General features: G+C 40.7%; 1 protein-coding gene across 4 annotated transcripts in view; it reads left to right on the top strand.

Annotated features, from left to right (window-relative positions):
* Positions 1–983: 983 nt before the first annotated feature.
* The window catches only part of TEAD1 (TEA domain transcription factor 1), a 156,830-nt gene continuing 132,516 nt past the window's right edge, over positions 984–25,297 (top strand). For all 4 annotated transcript variants that reach the window (XM_027881798.1, XM_027881795.1, XM_027881794.1 and 1 more), the window contains exon 1: positions 984–1,095. The gene's annotated coding sequence lies outside the window, so the exon portion shown is untranslated. The remainder of the gene's footprint in view (positions 1,096–25,297) is intronic.

A 25,297-nucleotide genomic window follows, 5' to 3' on the forward strand; every position in this document is an offset into this window, starting at 1 on the left:
GGCGCGGAGGCCCCGCCCGCCGCCCCGCCCGCCCGCCCGCGGCCGCAGGGGGCGGCGGGCCGCGCTCCGCCCCGCGGCCGCCCCGCTCCCGCGTTCATTTCATTCCTCCCCTCATTCCGCGCATTCCTCGCATCGCTGGCGCCGCGCAGCCCGGCCGGGAGCCCGGCCCGCCCCGCCGCCGGCCGGGCAGCAAACTCATCCTCCGAAGGGCTCCGTCCGCCGGCCCGCGGCAACCTACGGCCGCGGTATAAATAGCCCAAGCGGCGGATTAAAAATAGGCGCGGGGCCATAAATAGCCGGGGCGGCCCGGGGGGCGGCGGGCGAAGTTTGCCGTCGGAGCGCGGCGCGCTGGCGGTGCGCGGAGGGGGCCGCGGCGCGGAGGTAAGAGAGGGGCCCGCGGGCGCGCTTTGTGCGGCGGGGCGGGGGGACGGTCCCGGCCCGGGGGTCGGCCCGGGGGGTCCCGCAGGTGCTGGGGGCAGGCGGGACTGGGGGCCGCGGCGGGGGCGGAAGGGGGACAAGTTGTTTCCCGCGGAGTTCCTGCCGCTGCGGGGCCGCGGCCGGAGCTGCAACAGGCGGCTGCCGCCCGCTCGCCCGCCCCGCTCCGCTCCCCCGCGCCGCCGCTCGCACTTAGTTGCCTGAGTCACCGCTCGGCAACTCGGCGCGCACACACCGCGCACACACCGACACACACACACACAGCTCTCCCTCTCTCCCTCTCACACACGCACGCACCGATCCTTGGCATTTTTCACATTTCTTTCCCGCGAGCCGGCAGCAGCCCCGCTCTGGGCGCACAGGCTCGCAACCCTCCGGAGCCATCCCCGGGCCTTGGCGCGGAGCTCTGCTCGCCGCCGAGTTTCGCCTCCCTTTCCCTCTTTTTATTTTCCTCTTAAAAGATGAAAGAAGGAATGTCCCTTTTCGCTGCTTCTTCTCCTTCTCCAGAGCTGCTGCTGCTGCCGCCGCCGCCGCCGCTGCTGGTTAATTGCACATTCAAGTGGAAAATTTTCGGGAGTCAGCAGAAACATTGTATCCAAAAAAGACAAAGTCGCAGTTGCAGCAACACCGAGGAGATTGTCCCTGGAAAACTTCCTTTCGGTAGGAACCGCAGAGGTTTTTTTCATTTCTCGGCGAGGTTTTGAAGAGCTCTATCGCACAGCTGTCCCCGGCGCTGGTGCGGAGGGCCGGTGGCAGCCTTTGTTCGCAGAGGAGCGCTTTCAAAGGAAGTACACTTCCAAGGGGGAGGGAAAAGTTATACAGTGCGGCTTTTGTACCCAAATTAAAACAAAGCGCCCCCCCTCCACACAACCAAACAAAAACTGCTAGGAGAAATAAAGCAAGAAGAGGGGGGAAAATATCTCTTCTATTCACCAAGTAAAAAAAAGTTTGCGCTCCTGCCTCTGCTGAACATAGTCCTGGTCGTGATTTTTCTCCTCTTGAAATCTGTTTTAAGTTGAATGGTGTTACCAGTATAAAAATATTTATGAAACAATGAAATACCAGCCACCCACGTTTCTCAGGAGAGTTGTTAACTTATTAGAAACAAGTGCCTGCCTTTGATATGAAGAAATGAAAAGTGACCTCCAGAAGTGCTGGAAAGTTAGGGAGCAGTTCTGCCCTGCGCTTTCTGAATGTAAATGGCTCCCAGTATTTTTTAACTGTTCCTTGTTGAACACCATCTAGGAAAGAAAGGCCAAGAAACATCAGATTACCTTGGCGTTTTCTGATGTAAAATAGCATACATAAGAAATGTAAGCTGAAATGGCAGAGCCTCAGGGAAAAAAAGCACCTATGCAGTTGTATTCCTGTATTAACAGAAGCATACTTGCTTTGCCATTTGTGCTGATAAAGTTTAGAAGCACAGTATTGGCAGTTAACGGTTTTACAGAGCTGGCTAACCTGGGTAATGGCAAAGTTTGGATAATAATAAAGCTGTATGCATAACATACTCCTTTCTCTAGCTGCATGTTCAGTTATTATGCAGCTCATCTAATATGGAAATCTCTGTGGGAATGCCTCTTAGGAAAATTCATGTAAATAACTAAGTGCTACCTGCAATTGAATATGGAAACAAAAATTATTATAACTACATTAGGAGTTAATTTAAAATTATGTAGGATTCTTCTTACAACCCTAGATTGGGAATGTGTGTCTGTAATGTATGATGTATTCTATCTCTATAAATAGTTGGGGAATACCATTACAGGATATTAGATTGTACTGGTGGTAAGATGGTGCTATTAAAAATGACACAGACCTGTATATTAAATTACTTCTGGAGCTGGGGGAGAAGCTTGCATGTTTGTTTGTATATGTGTGTATATATATTTTTATACACACACACACACACACACACACACATATGAATCCTTTATTTGGGAATAGCAATATAGGAATTAATACTGTGGATGTTCTTAAAACACAAAATTGAAGATTTTATATTTGAGTCAAATTCTAAACTTGCAAGTTTTCAAAATCAACTTTTTGAAATTATTTTTATTGCAGGTAAACTTTTTTGATGTGCATTTATTTTTCTCCTTCACGGTGAAACATATCTTTTCAACACTGCACTGGTTTTTAATTAGGTCATAAGGTGTTTTCTATGCCAGTAGGGCTAATTCTGCATTTCACTTGCTCCAGGTTTTTTTCAGCTGACCAAGCAGAAATTTCAGATGCAAAGGATTTATTCCAATTTTTCTTACTAGTAATCTGGAAATACCTTTGGAAAGTACTTTATTGCTAAACACTTTATTAGGTGTATTTTGAGCTTCAATTTTGCATACGCTGCTTTGGTGAAGTAAATGTTATTAGCCTTTTAACCCAGCGGAGTGTAACAACAGCTCTTGAGATTCAAATTGTGGTTTTATATTTTGTACAGTTTCTTAGTCGGTGCTGAGTGGGGTGCACATGAGCAGTGAAGCAGACGAAAAATTTTGATTTGACAGGAGTCTTAGTAAAGACAGACTGTGCTTAAAGGAGTTTTAATTAAACAGCTAGAAAAGAACAACAGAAACTTAATTATGAATTAGACCCGCCGTGAGTTTCCAGCTGAGAAATGATAGCGTATTGTGATGTGTGGAGATGTATGAGCATGTGTGTAGCATGTTTGGTGTAATTTGTAGCTAGTTTTTTGTTGTTGTTGCTGCTGGACAGTGTAGTGGTTTTGGATATTGTTAAAGTGGTTTTTAGGCTTTGTTTGTCCATGCCTGAAAAAGTTAAGCTCAGCTGAGTCACATGCAGAGAGAGGAAAGAAAGGATTTCTTCCATCTTTCTGTTGTAGATAATATTGTAAGCAAACTTCTAAGACATAGTGCAGACAATACTGTAATAAAAACTTCTGGAGCCATAGAGAAATTCTGGTGTCTTTCACTTAAAAAAAATGAAAGGTAAAAATATGTAGTTGTGTATTATAATATAGCTGTCAGTTTTCAATCTGTAAAGTAGGATAGTTACACTCTTGGAAGGATTTCACTAGAAGTAATCTGATTTTATTAGAAGGTGCCTCAGACTGTTTCCAAAACATGAAGATTTTGTGTACAGTTCTGAATGTGTGTATTTGGGAGAAGGTTACCTTCAAACATGGTATGACCTCATGGCTCTTTCTATCTGGTATTTCTTTGTGCCTCTAATATTAATGCTATATCTTTCCAGAGATGGTTTAAAATCTGTCTTTCTGTAGCGATTCCTTTATTTAAGGAGAAAATGTTTGCTGGATCTGACCCTTACTCAGGTTAAAGTGACCGGGATGACTCATAGGAATAAACATTTGCTGGATCAAATACTGAGATATTTACAGCTTATGCTTTATGTACATGGTTAGTGTGATATTTGATGTCTAAAGAAGGACATCTTTGATTAAAATGATTATCAATTTGACACATATACTTTTTTGAATTTTTGCACGGGGCTTATGTTCTGATTTGCTTGTAATCTCTCTAAAACTTGAAGGCAAATGTCTATTAACAGTTGATCACTCATTCCATTTGTGCTCTTATTCCTAGCATGTGTAAATATGAAGTGAGGACTGACTTTTTAGAAATCTGGTCTGAATTCAGGTTAATTCTATCAGCTTCATATGGCCTGTTGCAATGTGGCATATTACGTTGGCTGTAATGAGGGTGCAAACTGACCCTTTAGAAATGATTTTGAAGTCCCCAGTTCATCAAAGGGACCTATTTTTTCATGAGAGAAATAGTACTTATTTCTGGGATTTGAGATTTAATTACTCTTTTGCCACCATGTTGCACTTTACCATTAGCCCTTGCCACAAGTAGGAATGTTTTGTGTTCCTAAAGTACAGTTATTTACTATTAAAAATAATTTAAATGGGTCTCAAAAAAATTTTAGAACTTTGAAGAGGTAAATCATCTCCCTGAAAGCAAGGGCTGCTAAAGGGTTTGTGATGGTTTATGCAAGTACTGTATAATTTAAATTGCATCCTGTGATATATGAATAGATTAATGGCATTATTTATTGTAAAGCCAACTAACTCTAAGCCAGGCTGAAGATACATTTTTAGAAGAAAAATATTTGCAATAAATTCCCACTTTATGACCATATCTTGCTGTCTCTTCCTGCACAAAACTCCTTTTGACTTTTGCAAGTGGAACAAGGATGGAATAATATTTCCTGGAATAATTTTGTGCTTGCTTTTAACGATTGCTCATTTCCAAAACAGAAGAGAGAGACAAGCTGCAGACTTCAATCCTCTGAGGCAGCATCTTCAAATATGATCTTCAGATCTGTCACATAAAATTCAGCTGCAAGTTTTCTGATTTAATACACCAAACTTCTCCTGTTTTTGTATGAAATCCTGATCCCACTGCAGTCACTGTTTTATCTTGGTATTGGTAAAGCCAAAATTGCTCACTCTGTTGATGCAGATTTAGCAACTTTTATACTATATCAGGTTATTAATGTTCCACCAGAATTATATTAATTTTAAAATAGAGGGATTGAAGTCAAAATCTGGCTTGTAACTACTAATTTGAGACACTCTACACAGGAAGTCTTTGAGTGTCTCAAAGAGCAACGCATTGTGTGCTACATGCCCTTATTTGTTAGATGAATTTTTGTACGTACGTCGAGAACGCGCTGAAAATCTGTGGAGTGCCTAAAGGGTTTACAGACTCTTGCCCGGTTGGCGCAGGGCTGTGACCTCTTTTCTTCGTCCCTCCAGCCTGTGCCTGGTTTGTCAGAGCCAGCCCCGTTTGAGTTTGGCTCCTGTCCAGCCGAAGGTATCACCTACAACTTTTTGTTCATTGTCTTCTGGTCATTGTTTACCGGAACAACGTGATTATTCCCTCAGCATCCTGTTGTACCTTTGCAAATGGCCTTCTTGGGTTTCCAGCTCTCAGTAGCTTTTCACTAAACTTTGGGTCAGAGTCAGTCTGGGCAGCAGCAGGAGCATGTGAGCACAGAATACAAGTTTATTTGCTAGCAGGTCAGGAGGTAGAATGTGAAATCTCAGCGTGCTGGGAGGGGGAAGGGAAGGAAAGTCTAGGATTATGTGTAAAACTATTAAAATGCTATTGACTGGGAATCTAAAACAATGACGAGTGCTGTTGTTTTTACAGATACATGAACTGAAAACTGCTGCTAATGATGGGAAATGTTAATTATGTGAGAACATATTGAACTTATATTCTCTGGCATGAACTTTTTTAAATGCATCAACTGTGCTGCCTTTTATGCGCACAGCTTTCTAATTATCATAATTCAGCACAGCTCTGGCTTTTGGAAAGAGTTCAAGTGCAATCTCAACTTAACATGAAAGGAGTTTGTTTGTGGTTTTTTTTTTTTTTTTTTTTTTTTTTTTTTTTTTTTTTTTTNTTTTGACTGAGAATGTTCAAGAACAATTTGAAAAGATAATCTAAAAATGCTACATACTTAGCTGGGTATAAGTCAGAAAATAAATATGTTCCCATAACTGCCTATCAAAGGAGAACAGATTATTAGAACAGAAAGTTATCTGTTTTTCTTATTATGTCTTTCACACTCCTACAGAACACTGCCAAAAGCACATTTTCATAATTGAATACCATAGACACATCTACTATATATTGATTGACAGTAGTTTTTTATTTTGTCAATTTTTTAAATGATTGAGTGGATTACTGTGTTGTTGTTATGAAAAGATTTTTTGCTCTAGTACTAAGTAAAAAAGATTTCATTTTTTTAAATAAAGCAGGAAGACGACTTTCTTGGTTCTTTTGGAATTAACCAATCATGTTTCTGTAACATATTCAAGTCCCATTTTAAATGGTCCTTCCTGGTCAGCATTCACACCTTGTCTTTGTGGAGCTTGAGGGGATTGTAAATATCAGGTCTTTCTAAAGCTCTCAGAAGTGGTTTGGTTTTATTTTTTTTTCATTGTTTTGTTTTTTTTTTTTCTTTTTTTTCTTTTTGAGGGGAAAAGAAATTTCATTTAACTTGCACTTGAATTATCCTTTCATAGATTTTTTTTTTCTGTATGCGATCAAATTGCTAGTTTCCACATCACACCCCCCACAATTTTTTGTGTTTTCCGTTATTACAGTACATGCTACATTTCTGAAATGCAAAGAAAGCCCCAGTGAAACAAAATGACTTCATTTGAGCTGGCACTTAAGAGCAGAATTCACGTCCATAGTGCTGAAATAAAAGAAGCCAAGTGTTTTAAATAGCCACTCCCCTAGGCCAGAGTGTTTTTAGAAAAGCTCATTGTCTAGATTTGAGCTGTAGCAGTATGCCTGCCTCTGTTAAATCTCCTGATCCAGACAGCTCGATTTCTAAAGTTGACATCTGGTTTACTCTTTGTTCACCTGTTTAAAAAAAAAAAATGCAAATAGGCGAGTGTGCCATTGCCCTAGAGCTCTGCAAAAAAATAAAAATGCTGTTGACAGTTTGTCAAATAGTGCTTCTAGTCTAAGACTGCAGTAGCCTATTGTTATGCCAGCAACAGGCAACAGAAGTTGTGGCACCATATGGCTAGTATATGCTTCAGATAAGCTATCTGTTAATTTAGCTTATCAGTAGCATTTTGATATGCTTCATGTTTGAATCACCAACCAGTATGGCCTTGGGTATTTTTGGTGCCAAATTATTCCTTAACATTATAGACATCACAATTATTCCCTTGGTGGAATCTCTCCCCAGTCAGTCACCTCATGGTGCTGTGAACAGTGGTGCTTATTTTTGGAATTAGCTGGCATATTTTTTTACATGGTTGTCTTTCTGTTGGGAGATTGTAATTCAGGAATGACATTTTGGTTTTGAGCGGAGAAAATGTCAGAACAGACTTTGGAAGAAAAGGTAAATTCATAGAGATTTAGTGGATTAGAGCCTCTGTTATGTGTATCTCAATTAAAAAAATATGGTGATTGAGGACTTTAATTAATGAGTGGGAGGAAATTTATTCATAATCTATCACCACCATGCATACATACCTTTTCATCCTAAAGCTGGTTTACAGTTTAAAATAAAAAGGCAAAATTCTGTAAATAGTTTCATTTTCCATATCCTTGGTTTTACCTTTATCCTTTCAAAAAATTAACCTTTAAAAACAGTTGTGTCCCTATATCTGCTGTCAGCTGATCTTTCAAGTTTTTTTTTTTTTTCTGCTTTTTCTACAATCAACTGAAAGCCTCGTAGAGGACTTGCAGATTCAGTGGAAGTTCCTTCATCTTTCCCTTACCACTGCCTTTCTTTGACTGTAATTATTTTGTAGCAGGGAAAGTCTCAAGCCATAAATACAGTCTTCCATTCAATGCCTCAGTGGTATCCTAAGGGTTGGATCTGCCTGCATTGCTCTCTGACCTTGCAGCACATTCCACTGTGTCTTCTGCCCTACAGGCTCTGCCTTGCTGTTATTTACAGGGCACCACAACGAGTCCCTGGTTGGCAGGACCACCCTCTTTCCTTGGGTATACACAGAGTTGCTCCTGGGCAGCACTTAATTTGGCTCTACTTCCTTTGGACCGTGGTGGTTTTTTGTTTTCCTCCTTTTGCAATCCATCTTGCCAGGACCTCCCTATCCTGTCTCTTGTGCTGCTGCTCACGGATGTGGTGTCACTGTTGGGTCCCTTTGCTGTTGCCTGCTGTGTCTTTGCCCTGCCTATTGAAAAGAAAGGACCACTTGTTCTTGTCATGCCTTTTGTGTCCAGGATCCTTAATGACCAATAGAAGGACCAGATTCTCTCTCAAAGGAATTTACAGTCATCTTCTATTTGCTGACACCACTTTTTTAGTAATGAGAGGAGGTCAAAGAGAAGTAAATTTTTCTCCTGTCTGTTTGGAACAGAGAAATATGATAGTCTGAACAGTGGCCATTCTATAACATCCCCCTGAAGTCCACCCAGGTGACCTGCCTGGAAAAAAACAGGAGCTGACGGAGCACCCAGGGGCCAACCAGGTGGGCAGCAAAGTGAGAGGTGATCTTCCCATGTTGCTGCTCTACCTGATTTTACATTGACACCTGCAGAAAACAAGAAATGCTTCCTGACCTTGCCTTGGCATCTGAGGCTGCTAACAGGCTTCCACTTACTCTGTAGGGACATGAAATTTGAGCATCTGTCCACTTACACTTGGGGGTTTGGAGGTCATCTCAAATTTTAAATCTGTTTTAAATTCAGATTTAGAGTTCAGGTCCATGGTGGACTCATGCAGTTTGATGAAAATAACAGTTTTTGGCCCCTGGCTCATTGCAGATTAAACCTGTAATCTCCTAGTCTGTTATGATTAGGGGGAAGGTAAGCAAAGGTGCTGGGAAAGGACAGATATTCAGACTTCCAGCTCTCTGAGGCATGTGTGCATCTTTCTTATAAGTAATTTTTAAGTGCTTAACTGCAAAAGTCCACTAATGTATCTAGTTATCACCCTTAATGAGTATGGTTGTCTTCAGATTGATGGGTCTGTTTAAGCATGAGAAATATGTTTATTTTGTTTATAAGGTGCATCTTTCAAATGGTGGGGGGGTGTGATTGAACTTCAGAACCTGTGAAGTTTTAGTTTATTTGGTATCTGCTTTACTTGGCTTTACTAGTTTTTCACTGGTTCCAGTCATTGCTTTGTGATAGGAAATCCATAGCTCCAAATAATGTGCATTTCGCTCTTTAAATTGACTATTACTTATGCATAGTAATTTCTTGCTGTGTTTCTTGGCATATTTACTATATGCTTATTGACCGGTAGTAGATAAGCAGCTGAAGGGGCACATTTGAGAGACAATTTTAAATGTATGGCTTCCTATACAGATTCACTTTAGCCTCTGATGTTAGTAATAGTCTTTGCTGGTGAAACAATGACCCATAAATAACTTTATCATCCAAAATCTCTAAAAACAATGCAAAGAAGTTCAAAGGGTAGTATAATTATTGTAGCTCTTGGTTGCTTGGAAAATTAACTAATATTCTGGCCTCTGAGATTTTGGAAACAAATTAAAGAACCCTTTTTAAGGTAGCAGGCTGCTTTTAATGGTTCTTCTGTATTAAGGAGAGTACAGTATTGTAGGTTATTTATTTCTGGGCATGCAGTACAGGGTGAAGAGCCTGCAATTCAGCTAGCAATGCCTCTGTGCCCTGAGGTAAACTCTATTTCACAAAGGGAATTTTGATTATGGTCTACTGCTCTGTAGCATAGTGGAGACTTCAAGAGGCAAGTGGTAAATGCTACCAAAGAAAAGCTGGATTGGAGCCACTGACGTCATCTAAGTAAATCTGCTGTAGGACTATAGCCATAAAATGACTGCCAGCCACTGAGCGCACTTTGGCCTTTTCTTGTCAAGTGTTTTAACTGCTGGTTTTTTCTTTTCCTTTTTTTTTATTTTTTTTTCCTCCGAGTGAGATGCATTTTGTTTTCTTTTTTTCTTGTGCTAGTTGTGCACACGGTGAAATATAGAAATGCTAACGTCCCCCTCCATCCCCACAACCCTGCACAGGGCGGGTGAGTGGCTGCAGCTTGCAGTTCAGAAATTAAAAAGTAAACCAGTACTTTTCCATACATGAGCTTAGCAGAATTCAGCCTCCATCACAAGCTATTTTTTAGGTGCAAGAGCCTGGCAGTTCAAGTTACAGCATACTGATGAGATTTGTGTTGTGGGCAAAAAGCATTTTGATGCACTGGAAGGCACGCTTCCCTCTGGAAGAGCTAAATGCATAAAAACGGTTAGGTTTGAATTCTGAATTAGCACAAAATGCAGGTGTGTGTGTGTGAGCAGTGTTAGTCATTGCTTTAGAATTGACCTCGGTGGTTTCAGTCACTCCTGAAGCAAAACTTTCCAGTTGTTTCAAACACCCGAATATTTTGTTAGCAGCCCATCTTTGATGGTACTTTTGTACACAGCTAAAGAAACCAGGTGCATTAACAATAGTAGCTCAAGGATTCATTGATTAGTACATAGCAATCATATGTGCACCGAAGGGCATATCTAAAATATCCCAGCTGTCCTCCACATGAATTTCAGCTATATCAGGGTTGCAACAAAAGTACTCCAGTTTTTGACAGTGGATTTTTAATTCATTGTCAACATTCTCTTGAAATTAATTTCCAGGAAGTTTAACATGCTATCTTTTTTTTTTTTTTTTTTAACAGAGTTCACTGTAAAACACATTTATAGTTATTAGCCAGAATGTCCCATGAGAATATTCGTTTACTTGATTTATGTACTTTTTTTCCCTTTAAAATAAAAATTAAGCATCACTGTTTTTGAAGTTTGAGTCTTATGATCAGAAATATATTAAAACCAGTATCTTATCCATGAATCATTAGATGAGTCAGTTCCTGAAACCACTACAAGCCTCACAGTTCTTGGCTTCGGCTGAAAGCAGGAAATCCAGGCTTCAATAACTTCCTTTCCCAGTACTGGCTATAGCAGCGTTAGTGGTTAGTATATGCTGCTTTTGTAAGCAATAGGAAGATGTATGTCTGAGGAACAAAGGCACTCAAGTCAATTTGCTGAAACTGTTTATAATTTGTGGTCTTGATTTGAATGTCAGGATACATTGGCATATACTACATTCTGTGCTACAGTACATTTTCCAGCAGTGATATTCAGAATATGAAATAGAGGGAACACATTATGGCACAATTCTTGGACAAAACCCATCTAATCAGTTTTCCAGAGAACAGGAAGATATTTTAGTGAAGTCATCCAGCTCCTAAAGACTAATGGGAACGAGAGCTGAACACATAGGAGTAAATTTAAAATGTTTATTTAGCAGTTACTTTGTCTTCTGCTTGTGCAACAAACTATTTTGTTCTGTTTCAGTGCTCCAAAAGGGCTTGAAAAAAAAAAAAAAACACCCAACCCAAACTTGGAACTTGTAAAATAAAACCACATGATTTGTTTTTCAGTCTCCTTTTTTGTAGTGAAAACTGTTTGCCTCCTCATAATCAAGGACACATTGATTGTCTCTATTTCTGTGGAGCATTGCTGGCTGCAGAATCTGTCCTTAAAATATGGAGTGCCTATACACTGATATCTGTGCAAGAGGATGCACTATTTACCTTTTTGAGCAAATGGGGCCAGATTCAGGCTTGGTACAATGTTGATCTTAATTTGTTTACACCTGGAAAGTTTACATACAACCCTTTGTTTTTCTTATATATTATGAAAGATAGTTTGGTATCTTATTTGGTTAATTTAACTCTCTAATTAATTAGCAGCACATGAAAGCCAAACCCACCCTCTTTAATAACTTAATTAAAATTCTTTTTATTCTTCTATCCAAAACATCCTTTGTTTTTAACAAAGTGGGAAGAGCAGGAATATCAAGAGCAATAAATTAGTAGACACCACATTTAAAAAAAAAATCTTCTTTTGACAGCATTGGTTAAACTGTATATGCAGTATTGATTAAAAACAAATCTAGATCTCTTCATTTAAACAGGCAGAATGATTATTGCACATTAGGCAACAACACCTTTTGTGTTAGATAACATGTGAAATTGCTTTAATAAAGCAAGCTACAAGTTGAATTCTCTCTTATCTGGTGCAGTTCAGTGTGGGTAAGTTGACCTCAGTGTAATGGTGGGCCCCTACAGAGTTCTGTAGCCGAAGGGGTAGTGCAGGTGATCCCATGCTGGTGTCCAGTAGGGTGCTTCTAGAGTCTTGTGTTTGTCAGGCACAAGAAGAAGATTGGACTGGGGAAAAAAGGGGGAACACAGACCACCTTGAAGTCAGCTGTGTGCTGAGATCCTTTTCATGTGAAGACTGGTATCCATAATAGAGACTTTTGCCACCTCCTCCCCCTTTCTGTGCAACTGAACGCCCATGGAAAGACATAGAGAGGGTCAATTCCTTGCTTAGACAAAGACACTGGAGCCTTTGAGGGACTATTTCGAGTTGTGGGTGAGGTTGCCCATCAGGGAGATGAAGAGGCTCTCTCCTCCTAATTGTCAGGTTGGTGTCAGCACCGTTTTTGTAGGCTCTTTTTCCCCACATTAGGGCTGGTAACATCCATCCACGGAGAGGCCACTGGATGTGTTTTGTCATAATGGCACTGTACCTGAGGTAGGTTGCTGAGACTTTTGGCATGACAGTGAGCATCCAAGCAAACTGCTTTGTGAATTCTGTGGGATCAGGGTTTCTCTTAGAATATTTAGTGCCATGCTAGTGGACCATAAAGGTGCAGAGAGCATTTAAAGAAAATCAAAACCAGCATAACTGGTCCATAACTGCAATTCTCACAGGGCCAACTTCTGTGGTAGAGGAAGTTTGTAGAGATCTCCAGGTAACTCCTGTTCTGCTTCTGAAGGCAAGTCTATATCAGGCTGTGGAGCTCAGTACAGGGTCACATCGCAGACAACCAGAGATCTGTGCCATCAAGCTTGTGCAGTGGAGAGCATCATGTGAGCAGAGTGGCTTGGGCTTAGCACAGTGTAGCTATATAAACAGTGAGACTGTTTTGGAGGCAGGCTGGCTTGTCTCACCCTGCCTTCTCTGTCACATATGAAGAAGGAGCACCTTCTCCTTTGGAAGAAGAGCTGGATGCTTAGGAGACTCCTGGGAAGGCATGCATCATTTCTTCCTTTCTCTTGGCTAGTTTAAGTGGTGCTTGATTCACAGATGCTGTGCTGGAGCACCAGCTGTTTATGCACAAAGGAGAAGAAGCCTCATTCAGGTGCGTTCCCTCTGCTCTGGAGAGCTGATGCTTTAGGGATTGCAGTGTTGGGCATCACACCACCTATTGTGGATTTAACTTACTACATTGTAATTAACTTCTTGTAATAACAATAATTATAATAATTAACTTACTAAAATAACAAGGATGTTCTTCATACTGCTTCTGCATGCTGATTCTGGGACAGAAATCTTTCTTCTTTCTTGTTTTCTGTGTAAGGGAAAACGTAAGCACTTGAGCAGTGGAGAATAGCAGTGGCTTTTCACAGGATCAAAGCATAGGTAAAAGGCATTGTTCCTGTTAGTGATCATATGAAGTGCAATTTTCTATTAATTAATGTTAAACAATGGATTGTTTAAGAACAAAGAAAAAAACCTTTAAGTGGAATAAGCATCTGAAGTTTAGAGGCAGGTTATAGTTGTGCTTGATTTAATTTTTTTTTTCCCTTGCAAAGAAATGTAAATTATTTAATATTGCCTTTCTAGTTGAACAGTCCTGAATATGGGAATTGTAATGCATAAGATCTTGAGATACATTTTGATCAAGTTCATACACTTTAAATGTGTATGAACTGAACATCTTTGTGTTGCTATCGATCAGAGAGATGTCCTGTTGCTCTAATGTGGATTTTGGTTTGGGATTAGAGGCCTGGGGCTTTGAATTGCTTGCTGTCTGTAGACCAAGTCATCAGTGGCTAGTGATTGATTCATTAATTAAAATCAATTTAAATGGATTTGTAAGCCTCATGTAACAGATTATCTTATTAACAGCATGAGAAAGGCACTGTGATCTGCAAGGAATGTGTCGCTTTCGACAAAATATAGCACGATTTTGTGGGAGAATTTAATGAATTGCTGTTGCTGTAAGTGATCTATGCAAATGGAAGAGCCTTGCTTAAATTCTACATTAAACAGACTCTTCCTGTTCAACGTGTTTTTTTTATTTTTTTGAGTCTCCTCCAAAAGACTTTAATTGCATGTGTGCGTGCATGTGTGTGTGTTCCTGTACATATTCATGGTCACAATGACACGTTAAGTATTGTCGAGTTTCTGATATATTCTGGTTTTGGAGGTTTTTTTGTTTTGTTTGCTGTAGCATCTCTCTGACCCTATTCAAAAATATCCACAACGGGGAAAATAATTTTCTAAATTACTGAAAACAAAATGACAGAAAGAACATTTAATGCTGTTTAATCCATGCTTCGCCTGCTCAGCCGTGCTGTCTGGAGGAGACACTTTGGACAGCTGGAGGGGCCAGGCGGGCAGAGGGGACTTCTGGCAGAAGCGAAAGTGTTGAAGAGGTGGCAATAAAAGCTTTCCTGGCTGGGAGAAGGGAGGCTTGTCTGTCATCCTTGCATTCGTTTTGTAACTTCTTTTTACACCAAGATGTAAGAGGATCCAAGTCATTGCAGGCTTGTATGTGTATTATTAGGCTCTGTGATCAGGCCTCAAGAATATCTAAGCCAAGGTGTCAGTAAAATCAATGGGAATTTTGAATTTAGTTTCAAACAGGGGAGGGTTGTTGCCTCCAAATCATAGCCTTGCCCACAACCTTTCAGTAATCTCAATAACGTGTGCTCCGCTTTGATTTGTAACTCAGATTTCTACAGGAAAGAGGATTTTTAATTGTGGGTGCTACATTGTAGCATCACTTTACACCCTTCTTCCCTGGTTTGTGCTCCCTGTGCATTTGTGATTAGGGAGCAATGGGTATTAAATTATGAGATCACTTTTCCATTTCAATTAGTCTAGTTTCACTTTATTTCCTCTGCTGTATTGAAGAACTGGAAGAACTGAACTGAAAAATTGTAATGAACTTCTTAAAAAAAAAAAAAAAAAAAAAAAAAAAAANTCACAACCATCATATAGCCCTGAATTGCCTTTGAGACATCATCCATTCAAGTTGGAAGAAATTCTTCAAAGCAAAGCACTGTTGCTGAGTTTTGTTTGTTAGATAATCTTGCTATCATTGGCAGCATAGATTACAAATCTTTAACCAATAAAGGTTCAAAACTGCATTAACATGGTAAAACCAGTTGTAACTGCATTTTTGTGAAATAAAATGCATTGCCTGAGATGTGAGGAATTTGCCATGGTAGAAAGCTTTTTTTCTGCCATGGTAAAAGGCTTTTTTTGGTCACTTGTGGAAAAATCAAACAAGGTGTTTGGGAGATGCAAATTAAAGAAGATATTACTTTTACTTTAAAATATTGCAAGCAAGCTGGGTAGTGACCACCAGTTTGCTTCATAGTCATCTCTTGGTATTCTTTGGGTCCTGACTTTAGGGGATGGGTGACTTGCCTCTCCATGCATGTGGGTATGTTGCCAACCTGTTGCCTGCCAATGACTCCAGTAAGAAGTTTGGAGATAGAACAACTTATAAGTGCACAAGGAGAGTGCAAACTATCAAAACAGCAGCTCTCGGTGCTCCTTTTGGTATACACCTTCCACAAAGCCTGTGATGGCTTCTGCACTGTCCCTTTCCTTCCCTGAGTCTGTGGTAGGTGCAGAAATGTAAGTGTGGAGGTTTGTGGCTGTGTCCTGCTGGGTCACTTGAGCCTGGGAACTTGGAAGCCAGCATTGAAATTGTGGGTGTGACGAGTTATTTCATCCTGGACGCAGCCCTTGAAACCAGAGAGAAAGTCTTCTTGACCTGACTTACATTAGCTCTTACATTAGTGTGCCAATTTGAAATTAGACTAGTCACATAATGATTATTTTTTTTGTGAACCCCTTGGTTTGGAAAGGAGCAAGGAGACTCTTGAACTTACAAGAAATATGCTGAGTCGCAGCATTTTCTTAAAAAAGAGAGAAGAGAGTAAGGCTGGTGTGTTGCTTTTGGCTGGGATAGAGTTAATTTTCTTTTTTTGGTATGAGGCTGTGTTTTGGATTTCTTGGCTGGGGTTAAACTACAACAGCAGGACATAAGCGGCATATAGACCCCTCAAAACAGCAAAGTTGCAGAGAGGTAGTTCCAAGGTGGCAGACACACTACTAGTCCTCTCCTCTAGAACTGAGTAGTATGTGCAAGTACAGTCTTTTCCTTCAGCTGCTTCATCTTAAATATCCAATCCCTCAGTTGTAGAACCACAGTTTCAATTAATTGACTTTCTTCAATTGAATTTGTACCATAGAGTTCTGGCTAAAAGGAAGAGGACATTGGTGAATAGCTTTTAAATAGCATACTGCATAACCCTGCCATTATGACTTCAGGGAATATTTTCCATTCTGCTTTTGTCTATAATGTGAATCTTAGTAACATTTGTCTTGTATTAAGGCTGCAAAGTTTTTTTTATATATATATTTGTTACAAACCTTGTGAAATGTTTTTTATTCTCTCAAATTATAAATAGTTCAGTTGGCTCATCTATCCCTTTTGTAAGCACATGATTTTTTGTAATAAGACATAGTTCTGGGGCAGTCTTGTACGAATGCAATTGAGTTGTACAGGAATAAAATTTCCATGGTGTTCCATGAAAGTCAGTGGTATGCAATTAATTGCTGGACCTATGACAGGTGCTGGGTAGGAAGTGTGGCTGCCCAAACACTAAATATAATAATTAAGCTGAGGGGCTAGTATTAAAAGCATGGAAGAGAGAGACATGACTCTCATTAACACAGAATTTGTGCTGATGTTTTAACAATACTGTGGTAGATACAGATTTGTGCCTTAATGTTATGCTTGCGATTTATAGTTTGCGTCTTCGAGGAACGTGTCTGTTCTGCAGCTTGGAGGATGGAGTCCAAAATAAGAGGACTATGTACTTAATTTGCGGCTAAGTTTTTGGTACATGGTAAGCCAGTCTTAGTAAAGAAAGTTTCCAATTATCTGTATATTCAGAGGAGAGAGCTGCGTGCCTTTGAAGGCTTCCTGAGGGAGGTCCTGGCCATCCACCCTCTGTGCCTAAATTAAACTGGATGGCATCTACCTTAGTAGGCGTAGCAGTTTCCTTGGGTGAGGGTAAAGCTGTTATTAGGTATGGAAATTCAGGTGTGGATTTGAACATCTCAGTCTTTTGAATGCCCAGGTTATCTCTGCCTGTTTTATACAGTAGCTGCCCTTTGCTGGCCTGATGGAAGTATTGCTGGGCAAAGAAGAGGGGAAAACTTTGCAGAGTAAGGAAGAATTTGTGTTTGAAAGCTGCCTAATTTAACTGCACCTGTAAGCTCTTTGGTTTTTCATGCTCAGCATTTTCTGTTTTACCTAAGGATATTTAGAAAAACTATAAGAAACAGTCAAAACGTTAATGTTTATTTTCCCCCTCTTTTACAATGCAGTCCTGTGAGTGCAGCCTGCCAGATCCCATTGTATTTAATTCTGCTGCCATGCCATGAGGCTCTCTTGGGGAACTGGAGAGCATTTAAAAATAAACTGTGGGAGATTGTGGTGCGTGAAACTCTCATAGCACGCGTGTTATGGTGTGATGCAAACAAGGCATAATTGCGAGGAGCACAGGCTGAATATTCTGCTGGAATAGGGCAGATTGAACACAAGATGTCACAACTGTGAAGACTGGGGGGAAATCTTGGCTCCAGGGAAGTCAAAGTCATAAATGAATGGAGTCTCCTCCACTTACATTTACACCTTTATTCAAAGAGTCTTTTATAGAAGCCTTCACTCACTGGCAAACAAAGTGAAGAAATTAGGGAAAATTCTAATATTTGTCAGTTCAGTGTCTCTCCTCAATTTTAATCAAGTAGACTTAGTTGAACTCATAGCCCTCCTTAGACAAACGGCAAAAAAGGATAACTGCTTGTTTCACCTCTGATTTTAAATGCGCACGTTTTATGGGAGGATCAGTTGGTATTAATATAAAAAGGCCAGTTTGCCTTGGCTTAGTCCATCTTTGTAAGAGCTGTGACTTGGAAAGTGGAGAATGGTTCCCCATGGAATGCTGCTGCTGTTGAAGGCATTGAAACGTGTTGTGAATCCCTGTGGCTAAGTGGTGTGGGAAATCATGAATTAATGTTTCAACAGAGGATGTTCATAGATACTTCAGTGGAACTAAAACTTTTAAAGTGGTGTTTTAGGGGATTTACCATTCCCCTTGCAGACTAAACTTCAGTAAAAGAATTGCTGTAGATTAAAAATAAATAGAAAGCTAAAAATAGTTTGCAACATCTATCTATCTATCTATCTATCTATCTATCTATCTATCTATCTATCTATCTATCTATCTATCTATCTCTCACCGATTCTGATCAACCCATGTTCAAACTCATTAGATTAGAGCTCTTCTGATCTGGTGATTTTAACATGCCTGGGGATTTTTTTTTTACTGCTGCTGGGCAGGAAGGTGATCATGTGATTAAGGCACAAGTCAGGGAGCAGAGATTTGCATTTGGTTTCTGGGGCAGAGTTGAGAGAGGAAGCTGGGAGAAATGTTCATTGCTCAGATTACTGGTGTAGGGGCACTAGGGGAAAATCAGAGAAAAATACATCCCGTTACGTTAAGAGTGTGATGTAATATTTGCAAAGTCCTTTTACATACCTATGTGGAAAGTACTGTCAGTGTAAGTGGTTGTCTCTGAGACAGAGATTTCCCTACTTCTTCACTTTACCCAATTTTCTGTAATTGGCTTGGAGTGGTGAGATTGAGTGTAATTAAGTCTCATAATTAATTAATATGAGAAAGCCTACGCAAAAGCAGAGTAAGTATTTCAGATTCCATGATTTGTTCCCTTCTGTAAAATTGGAGTAATAATACCTTGTTACTTAATGCTCTAAGCAATAATTGAGTAACAGTTATAAAGTGCTTTATTATGAAAATGTATGTGAAGAACCATTTTTAATTGAAGAAACAAATGCATAGGTCTCAGTCCTTGCAGACAAGCTGATTCTCCTAGGGAATGACGTGCTGAAACCGGTGTATCTCAGGACCAGAGGAAATATCAAGTTCATATTTAAGGCTGCTCAAAGGATAATCTCAGGTTTTTTGAAATACCCTTTTTTTTTTTTCTGAGAACTTGTCTTTTTTGTTGTTCATTTTAATTAAAATAATAGTTAAAAAATCCTTAATTGGTGGTGTAATAATAGAGAATTAGACTTCCCTCTACAGTAAGTCACCAAAGAGGCCAAACAATGGTATACATAATTTAGGACATTAAATCTCAGAGCATGTTTTGTGATGAACTGTTAATAGACTGCTTTCATCGCATGCAGTAATTCCAGATCCACAAAAATAAAGGAAGTTACAGAGCCCCCGGGTCCCTCCTGAGAAGGACCCACCAGCAGCTTTTCCTTTTTATTTTGCATTTGTAGAATTGAGTACTGTGAATTGACCTGGGAATTCACTCCATTGATTAGACACCAAATGTAAAACTGAGGGCTACCTGCAAATGTCTGTCCATCAGGCTGTGTAGAGGAACTTGTGCTGCCTGTTGGGCAGATTTGTCCGCAGGTGAACAAAACAAGGAACGAACCAAAATCAGCTGCCCTGGTGGGACTGAGGAAACCAAGCAAAGGTCAATAGGTCTGTGCTGGCTGATGCGTTTCTGGGAATAATGCTTCGACTAGGGATGGGTCATCAAAAACTCGTTCTGATTGCTCCCTGGAAAGGTAGTGAAAGCCATGAAACTTGGCCAGGACAGTTAGAGCTGAAGCTTTTCAGTGAAACCACAAATAATGTGGTTGCTAAGCCAAGAGAAGGCAAGCAGTTCAGAGCCATGCCCAGACCATACTTTTATCAGCTCTTTGGCTTTACTGTTCCATCTTTGCAAAACTGAAGAAGTGCAGGGGAACCTCAGAGGAGGAAGGACAAACTTTAAGTAATTAGCCTTCCAACTGCACAGCAAAGAGTATTTGTGCCTGGCGTGAGGCCAGGCCATCAATACTGCGGGTGAGGACCTGGTGAATGAAGCTGCTTCAAGCAGTCCCTGACAGCCTTGCCTGAGTGGCTCTTGGAGATGTTCCCTGATCACTCATGGCACTGGTCAGAGGTGCTGGGGCACTTCACTTTGTAACTCCTAAGTTTGTTAGGAGTTTGCTTACTTTGTTTGTTTGCTTATTTGGTTACTCCTAAGCACATGGGACCCAAGTGAGTTAGAGGTACATTTGCCTATTGCTAATCTCAGTAAGAAACCTCCAGAACTGAATTACTATGGGGAATATAGGAAGGGTACTTTGGAATATGCCTCCTGTAGATTAAGCACTACCAAAATTTAACTGGTATAAATGTAAGTTTTGGAAATGCATAATCTTGTATGATAAAGTTTGGCAGAAAAATGCAGTATTCTCTTTTATTGTTAGCTACATCCTTTTCCTGTGAGAGCTTATGAGAATGTTTTCGTACTTAACATGTTTCCTCTCCTCACTATAGTTCATCTGCCAATCTGACCCTCCCAAGGCAAGTAAGCTGGCTCTGATTGCCAGATAGATGAAGGGAGTGTCATCAGGAAAAGAGCAGGCAAATTTAAGTTCTAACCCTTTCTGTGGAACTGGGTTTGGCTCCGTGTGATGCAGAAGGTGAAAGTCAAAGGCCATCTGTGTATCTCCACACCACTGTAACAGACGTCAGATAAATACACTGTCCCTTTTGTAAACTTCTTAAGAGAACTTCAGAGCGAGCTGTTGTTTATAATGAAGCAGCGGCAGCTGCTGCATAGCTAAATCTGCAATTGAATTGCCAGAGTATATGAGCCTCTTGCTGTGCCCCTCATAAAACTGCCCTGAAAGAAAGTCATATTTATCTCAGAAGTGGCAGGCTTGGCATGGTGCCCTGGTAAGTTTTTGCCAAGCAATCCTGAAGTGAAACTAGCTCACCCTAACCCCGCTAGATTTGGGTTCACCTAACCTTCTTTTGAGAGAGGCTGGAAGAAAGGAGGGGTGGGGACAGAGGATTACATTCATTTCTTTTAGCTTTCCCTGGCACATTTCCACTACCCAACATGAAAGTTCTTTTTAAAATCACAGTGAAGCTTGAAATATATTTAATAATTAAATTAAGATTGTTCCTATTCGGTTTTGGCTTTGCTGAGTTTAATGCAGGAGTCAAATAACTACTGCAGACAGAGGAAAAACAAATGCTTGGCACTTTTCCCTACAAGGCTGAAAATGAGTCAGTATCTAAGAAGGCTTCTCAATGGAAAAATGAGAAAATAATGTTAATAAAAAATTCAAATTATTCAGATGAGCTGCTTGTAAATTATGCACATAAATATAGGAGTTGCCACAATGAGAAGCTTCTCTAACATTTTTGGCAGACATTACCCTGAAAATAAAGACTGAGAGATAATTATTACTATTATTGCTACTACTGTCATTTTGGTTTGTGCTGCTTTAGCATTAAGAGGCCCAAATGAGCATCCAAAATCCACTGTTCCAGACTCTGTTCTACTGCAAAGATATATTCCCAGCTCAGGAAGACTTAGTTTTTAAATGCACAACACAGGCACAAGGTAGGGTTTAGGCAAGGGAATTTAGGAATCTTGCTCAAGCAGCACAGGAACTTGTGGCAAGATCAGGGTTTAATCCTGATCTACTAAATTCTAGTCCAGCCTTCTAACCAAAAGCTGCAGCCTCACGTAAGCCTTTTGAATTCTTTAACAGGATGAGGCTTTACGTTTCAACATAAAGATAAGGTATTGACATCTTCTTAGGGAGGTTATGCCAGACTCCAGTTAAATAGATCTTTAGAAGCAGGTTATGGGACATAAGGACACTTTATGATTTTTTATTTTTTTCCCCTTTTCCTTCCCTCACTTTTTTTTTTTTTTTTAAATAATATCCACCAGTTACTTTTTATTTTCTTTTCTGAGAGACTGCACCTCCCTCTCACAACTTGTCGAGCATCGTGGAGTGTGGAGGTGCAGCATCCAGAACCAAAAGAGGAAATGTGCTGATTTTGGCAGTTGACCAAAATGACCTCATTTCTTTGCTATTGGAAGTTTGTGCACTTTTCTGGCAGGCAGCACAGTTGAAAATATGATTGCCTAGTTCATAGCATGTCTTCATTGAAGAAAATGCTTGCCAGACACTTAAATACTTTATTCAAATCCCTTCTAGTAGCAGAGTATACCTGATAGGCATGGGCAGCTGGACAGCCTGGTCAGAGGGAACACAGATGGGATGATCGGATTTAGAGGGCAGATGAAATGGGACAAACTTTCCATCCTTTGTGGATGAGGTCTGGTGCTTTTAGGGCTCTGCAGGTGTGTGTGAGAGAGGAGCAGCATAATGGAACACCTGTGACCTTGCACCTGGGGATCGTGTGCCATCTCTGCTCCTGCCAGGTTTCGGGAATGTTCCCTGCCTCCCCATGGTGCATGGTCTGGCATCCCAGCATCTGGGCTGCTGGTGAGCCATCATGCAGCATGAAGCTCTGTGAGGAACTGTCTTTTATCAGAGCATTACTGCCTTCCTCTCCCCAAATTAAGCCTGAGACTGTGGAAACTTCTGGTGAGTGATGCAGGTGTATCACTAAATGAGAGATTGTTGTAGGAATGTGCTTTGGCTTTGGCTTACCCAGAGGCTCTGGTGGAAACAAAACCTACCAGTGCAAAAGGACACAGCAGCCTGATAGACTGATGTAAAGGTGGCCTGAAATAAAAATGGGAGTTATTCAGAATTGTAATTGAAGAATCAGGTGAAAATTAAGTCTTCTCTTAAGTTAAAAAAACTCCCGAAAGTGGTCAATTATTCTGGGAAGAGAAAGTAATAAAAATCTGCATGGAAAAATAGCTATCTAGATCTGAATGGTGATTATGTGATTGTATCAGAGGCACAGATGCATGTGTACATTATAGTCTCCTAGAAATATGTAATCTTCCCAGAAGAACCTGACTGCAAATCACAGAAATCTTCTTTTACTACTTTCCACCCCTCCTGAAAATGTCTTGGGTGTGTCTTGTGCATCAGAAGGGGATGAGGTTGTTGTTTGAAGGTTTGGCCTGGGAGAATGTAAAGGCCACTAAAATAGTTTGGCAGAGGAGTTGAGCAACAGCAAACAGCCTATTTCCCTCCACCAGGTTAGTTGTGTAAGAGCTTTCTTTTGCCCAGCATGATTGATTTGCTTTTTTTGATTTATTTTATGAGGATTCAACTTTTGGCAGCTCACTAACTATTTTGGAGACTGAAAATAAAGTGACAAAAGCAAGCCTGCAGATATATTGATGGACTTTCATCTTGCAAGGAGCTCTTTCGAAGTAGACTTCCAGAATCTACTTGAAATACTTGAGAACTCCTGCATCATACTGAACAAGTTGTCTAGAATTGTATCAGACTCATTCTAGTAAAGACGCTGTAATAAGACACTGCTGCTTTTGGGACACGGAACAGGTTTGTCATGATATTTGTTCCACTGTAGATGCAAAGCTTGGAATTCCAACGACAGCTTCTTAAAGGTTGGTTAGATGTTAGCTGTTTAATTGTAAGATTTTAGGTGTAACTGTAAATGGTCAAAAACCTCAGGTAGAGACTCAGATATTCGAAATAACAATCAAAAAAGAACCCTGCTCAAAGCTGCTTTTGGGTTAACTGAGAGTGACCATGGATTTGTAAACTGTGCGGAAACAGCATATTTAAATGAGTCATTTATCATATTGCACTCACCATATGATACAGCTATGTGATGTTTTTAAAAGACAAAAATCAGATTATCTTCGACTGTGTCACCAGATGGTGTGTAACGGGCGATAGAATTGCGGATTATGAGACATAACTTTCACTCCTAGGTAACCTGACTGTCAGAACCTTTCTGCCTTGTAAAAACAAGGCACTCAAGGACTGAGTGGATGGCAGAATTATTTTTTCCTACCCGCAAAAATTCCCCTTGACCAGGAAACAAGTTCATACGTGTAGCCAGAGAAAGAAACAAGCAATCAAATGAAAATGTTTCTACCTCACTCTTATTACTGCATTTTTTTAACATTAAAACCAAAATTGCTCTTAAAAAGGCTCTCTCCTTATTAATGTAGTTAAATTTCATTAATTGCTGTAACTTGAACCTTGCGGTGTTCTTTGTACAAATATAAACCTGGGGGGAAAAAAATTGTAATCTTAAAATGGAAGGCCAAGCTGTAAGTGATTTGGAAAAGGCTCTGGTTACTTGCATGTACTGGTGTAAATTTTGATTTAGCAGAAGCGCTTGCAAGGACAGCATGAGCCAGGGCCAGCAACAGGGAAGCTGAGTGGAAGGGTCATGGTGGCCAGTGTTTCTTTCTCTGGGTCCAGTCACAAAGTGGTCATCCAGAATCAGGAGAATTGCCTACATCAATGGTTTGAAATGCCAGCATGTTGGATTTCAATATCTGCATCAGGTCAGAGATCAGGCTCAACTCCCCACTTGCCTGACACCCAGGTACAGGGATGAAGTAAATCTGACACCCTGGCAACAGTGGGAATGGCAACCTTATGCCTTTGTTTCGTGACAACCAGAAGACCTAGGAATAGGCATATTTTTGAAATGCATGCAAATTTAAATACTGAAGAGACACATTTTGTCACCAGAGAAGAACTGCCTGCCCAGAGCACTGGCAGCACTGTGCCTTTAAATTGATGCATTCACATTAAAGAGAGACATTTAAATAATGCAAAGGGGTAAACTAGCTTGAGTTATGTGTGGTTTGAGCTGGGTGACTCTTACTGCCTTTTATGGAAATCTCTCATCTAAAGTCCTGCACAATTATCCCCAAGGGCAAGTATTAACCCCATAAAAGAGAGGATATCTACAGTTATACATCAGACATTACGTATCTGTGTGATGGCTGTGGTTGACTTTGGCCGAAGATGGTGCTTTATTAGAGCTGATGCTGGTAGCTGGATAACGGGAAGCTGGGTTGTCTTCTTTTATTCATGAAAGAGAGGGAAACTCTTTGGGCAGAGTGATTAACCCATAGCACTAATTAAGCACTCCCATCATTCTGCAATAATGAGGCGCTGTTCATAAAGGAAGGGAAATAAAAAAGGGACATATAACGACCTCAGTTTTGAGGGCCATGAGCCTGGCTGTGCTCTGGTGGGATGGAGGGGCTCAGGGAGGTGGCTCAGGAGGCCTGTGTGTTCAGGCCTTTGTTCCCAGGCTCTTTGTCACCTCCCTGTTGTGGTACTGCCATTGCTGCCACGAGGATAATGTCCTTGGCGCCCTGCATGTCCCGCTGGCTGGGGGGCAGGAGTGGGAGCTACAACTCCATGGTGGCCAGCAGGGTTTGGTCTTTTCTTCAGTGGGGCCCTTGGGGCTTGCAGAAGCGCCTGTACGAGTGGAT

The sequence above is a fragment of the Empidonax traillii genome, unplaced genomic scaffold (genome assembly GCF_003031625.1).
Source record: "Empidonax traillii isolate 1590-97213 ecotype Southwest subspecies unplaced genomic scaffold, ASM303162v1 scaffold95:size1152806, whole genome shotgun sequence".
In the NCBI taxonomy this organism is placed as follows: Eukaryota; Metazoa; Chordata; class Aves; order Passeriformes; family Tyrannidae; genus Empidonax; species Empidonax traillii.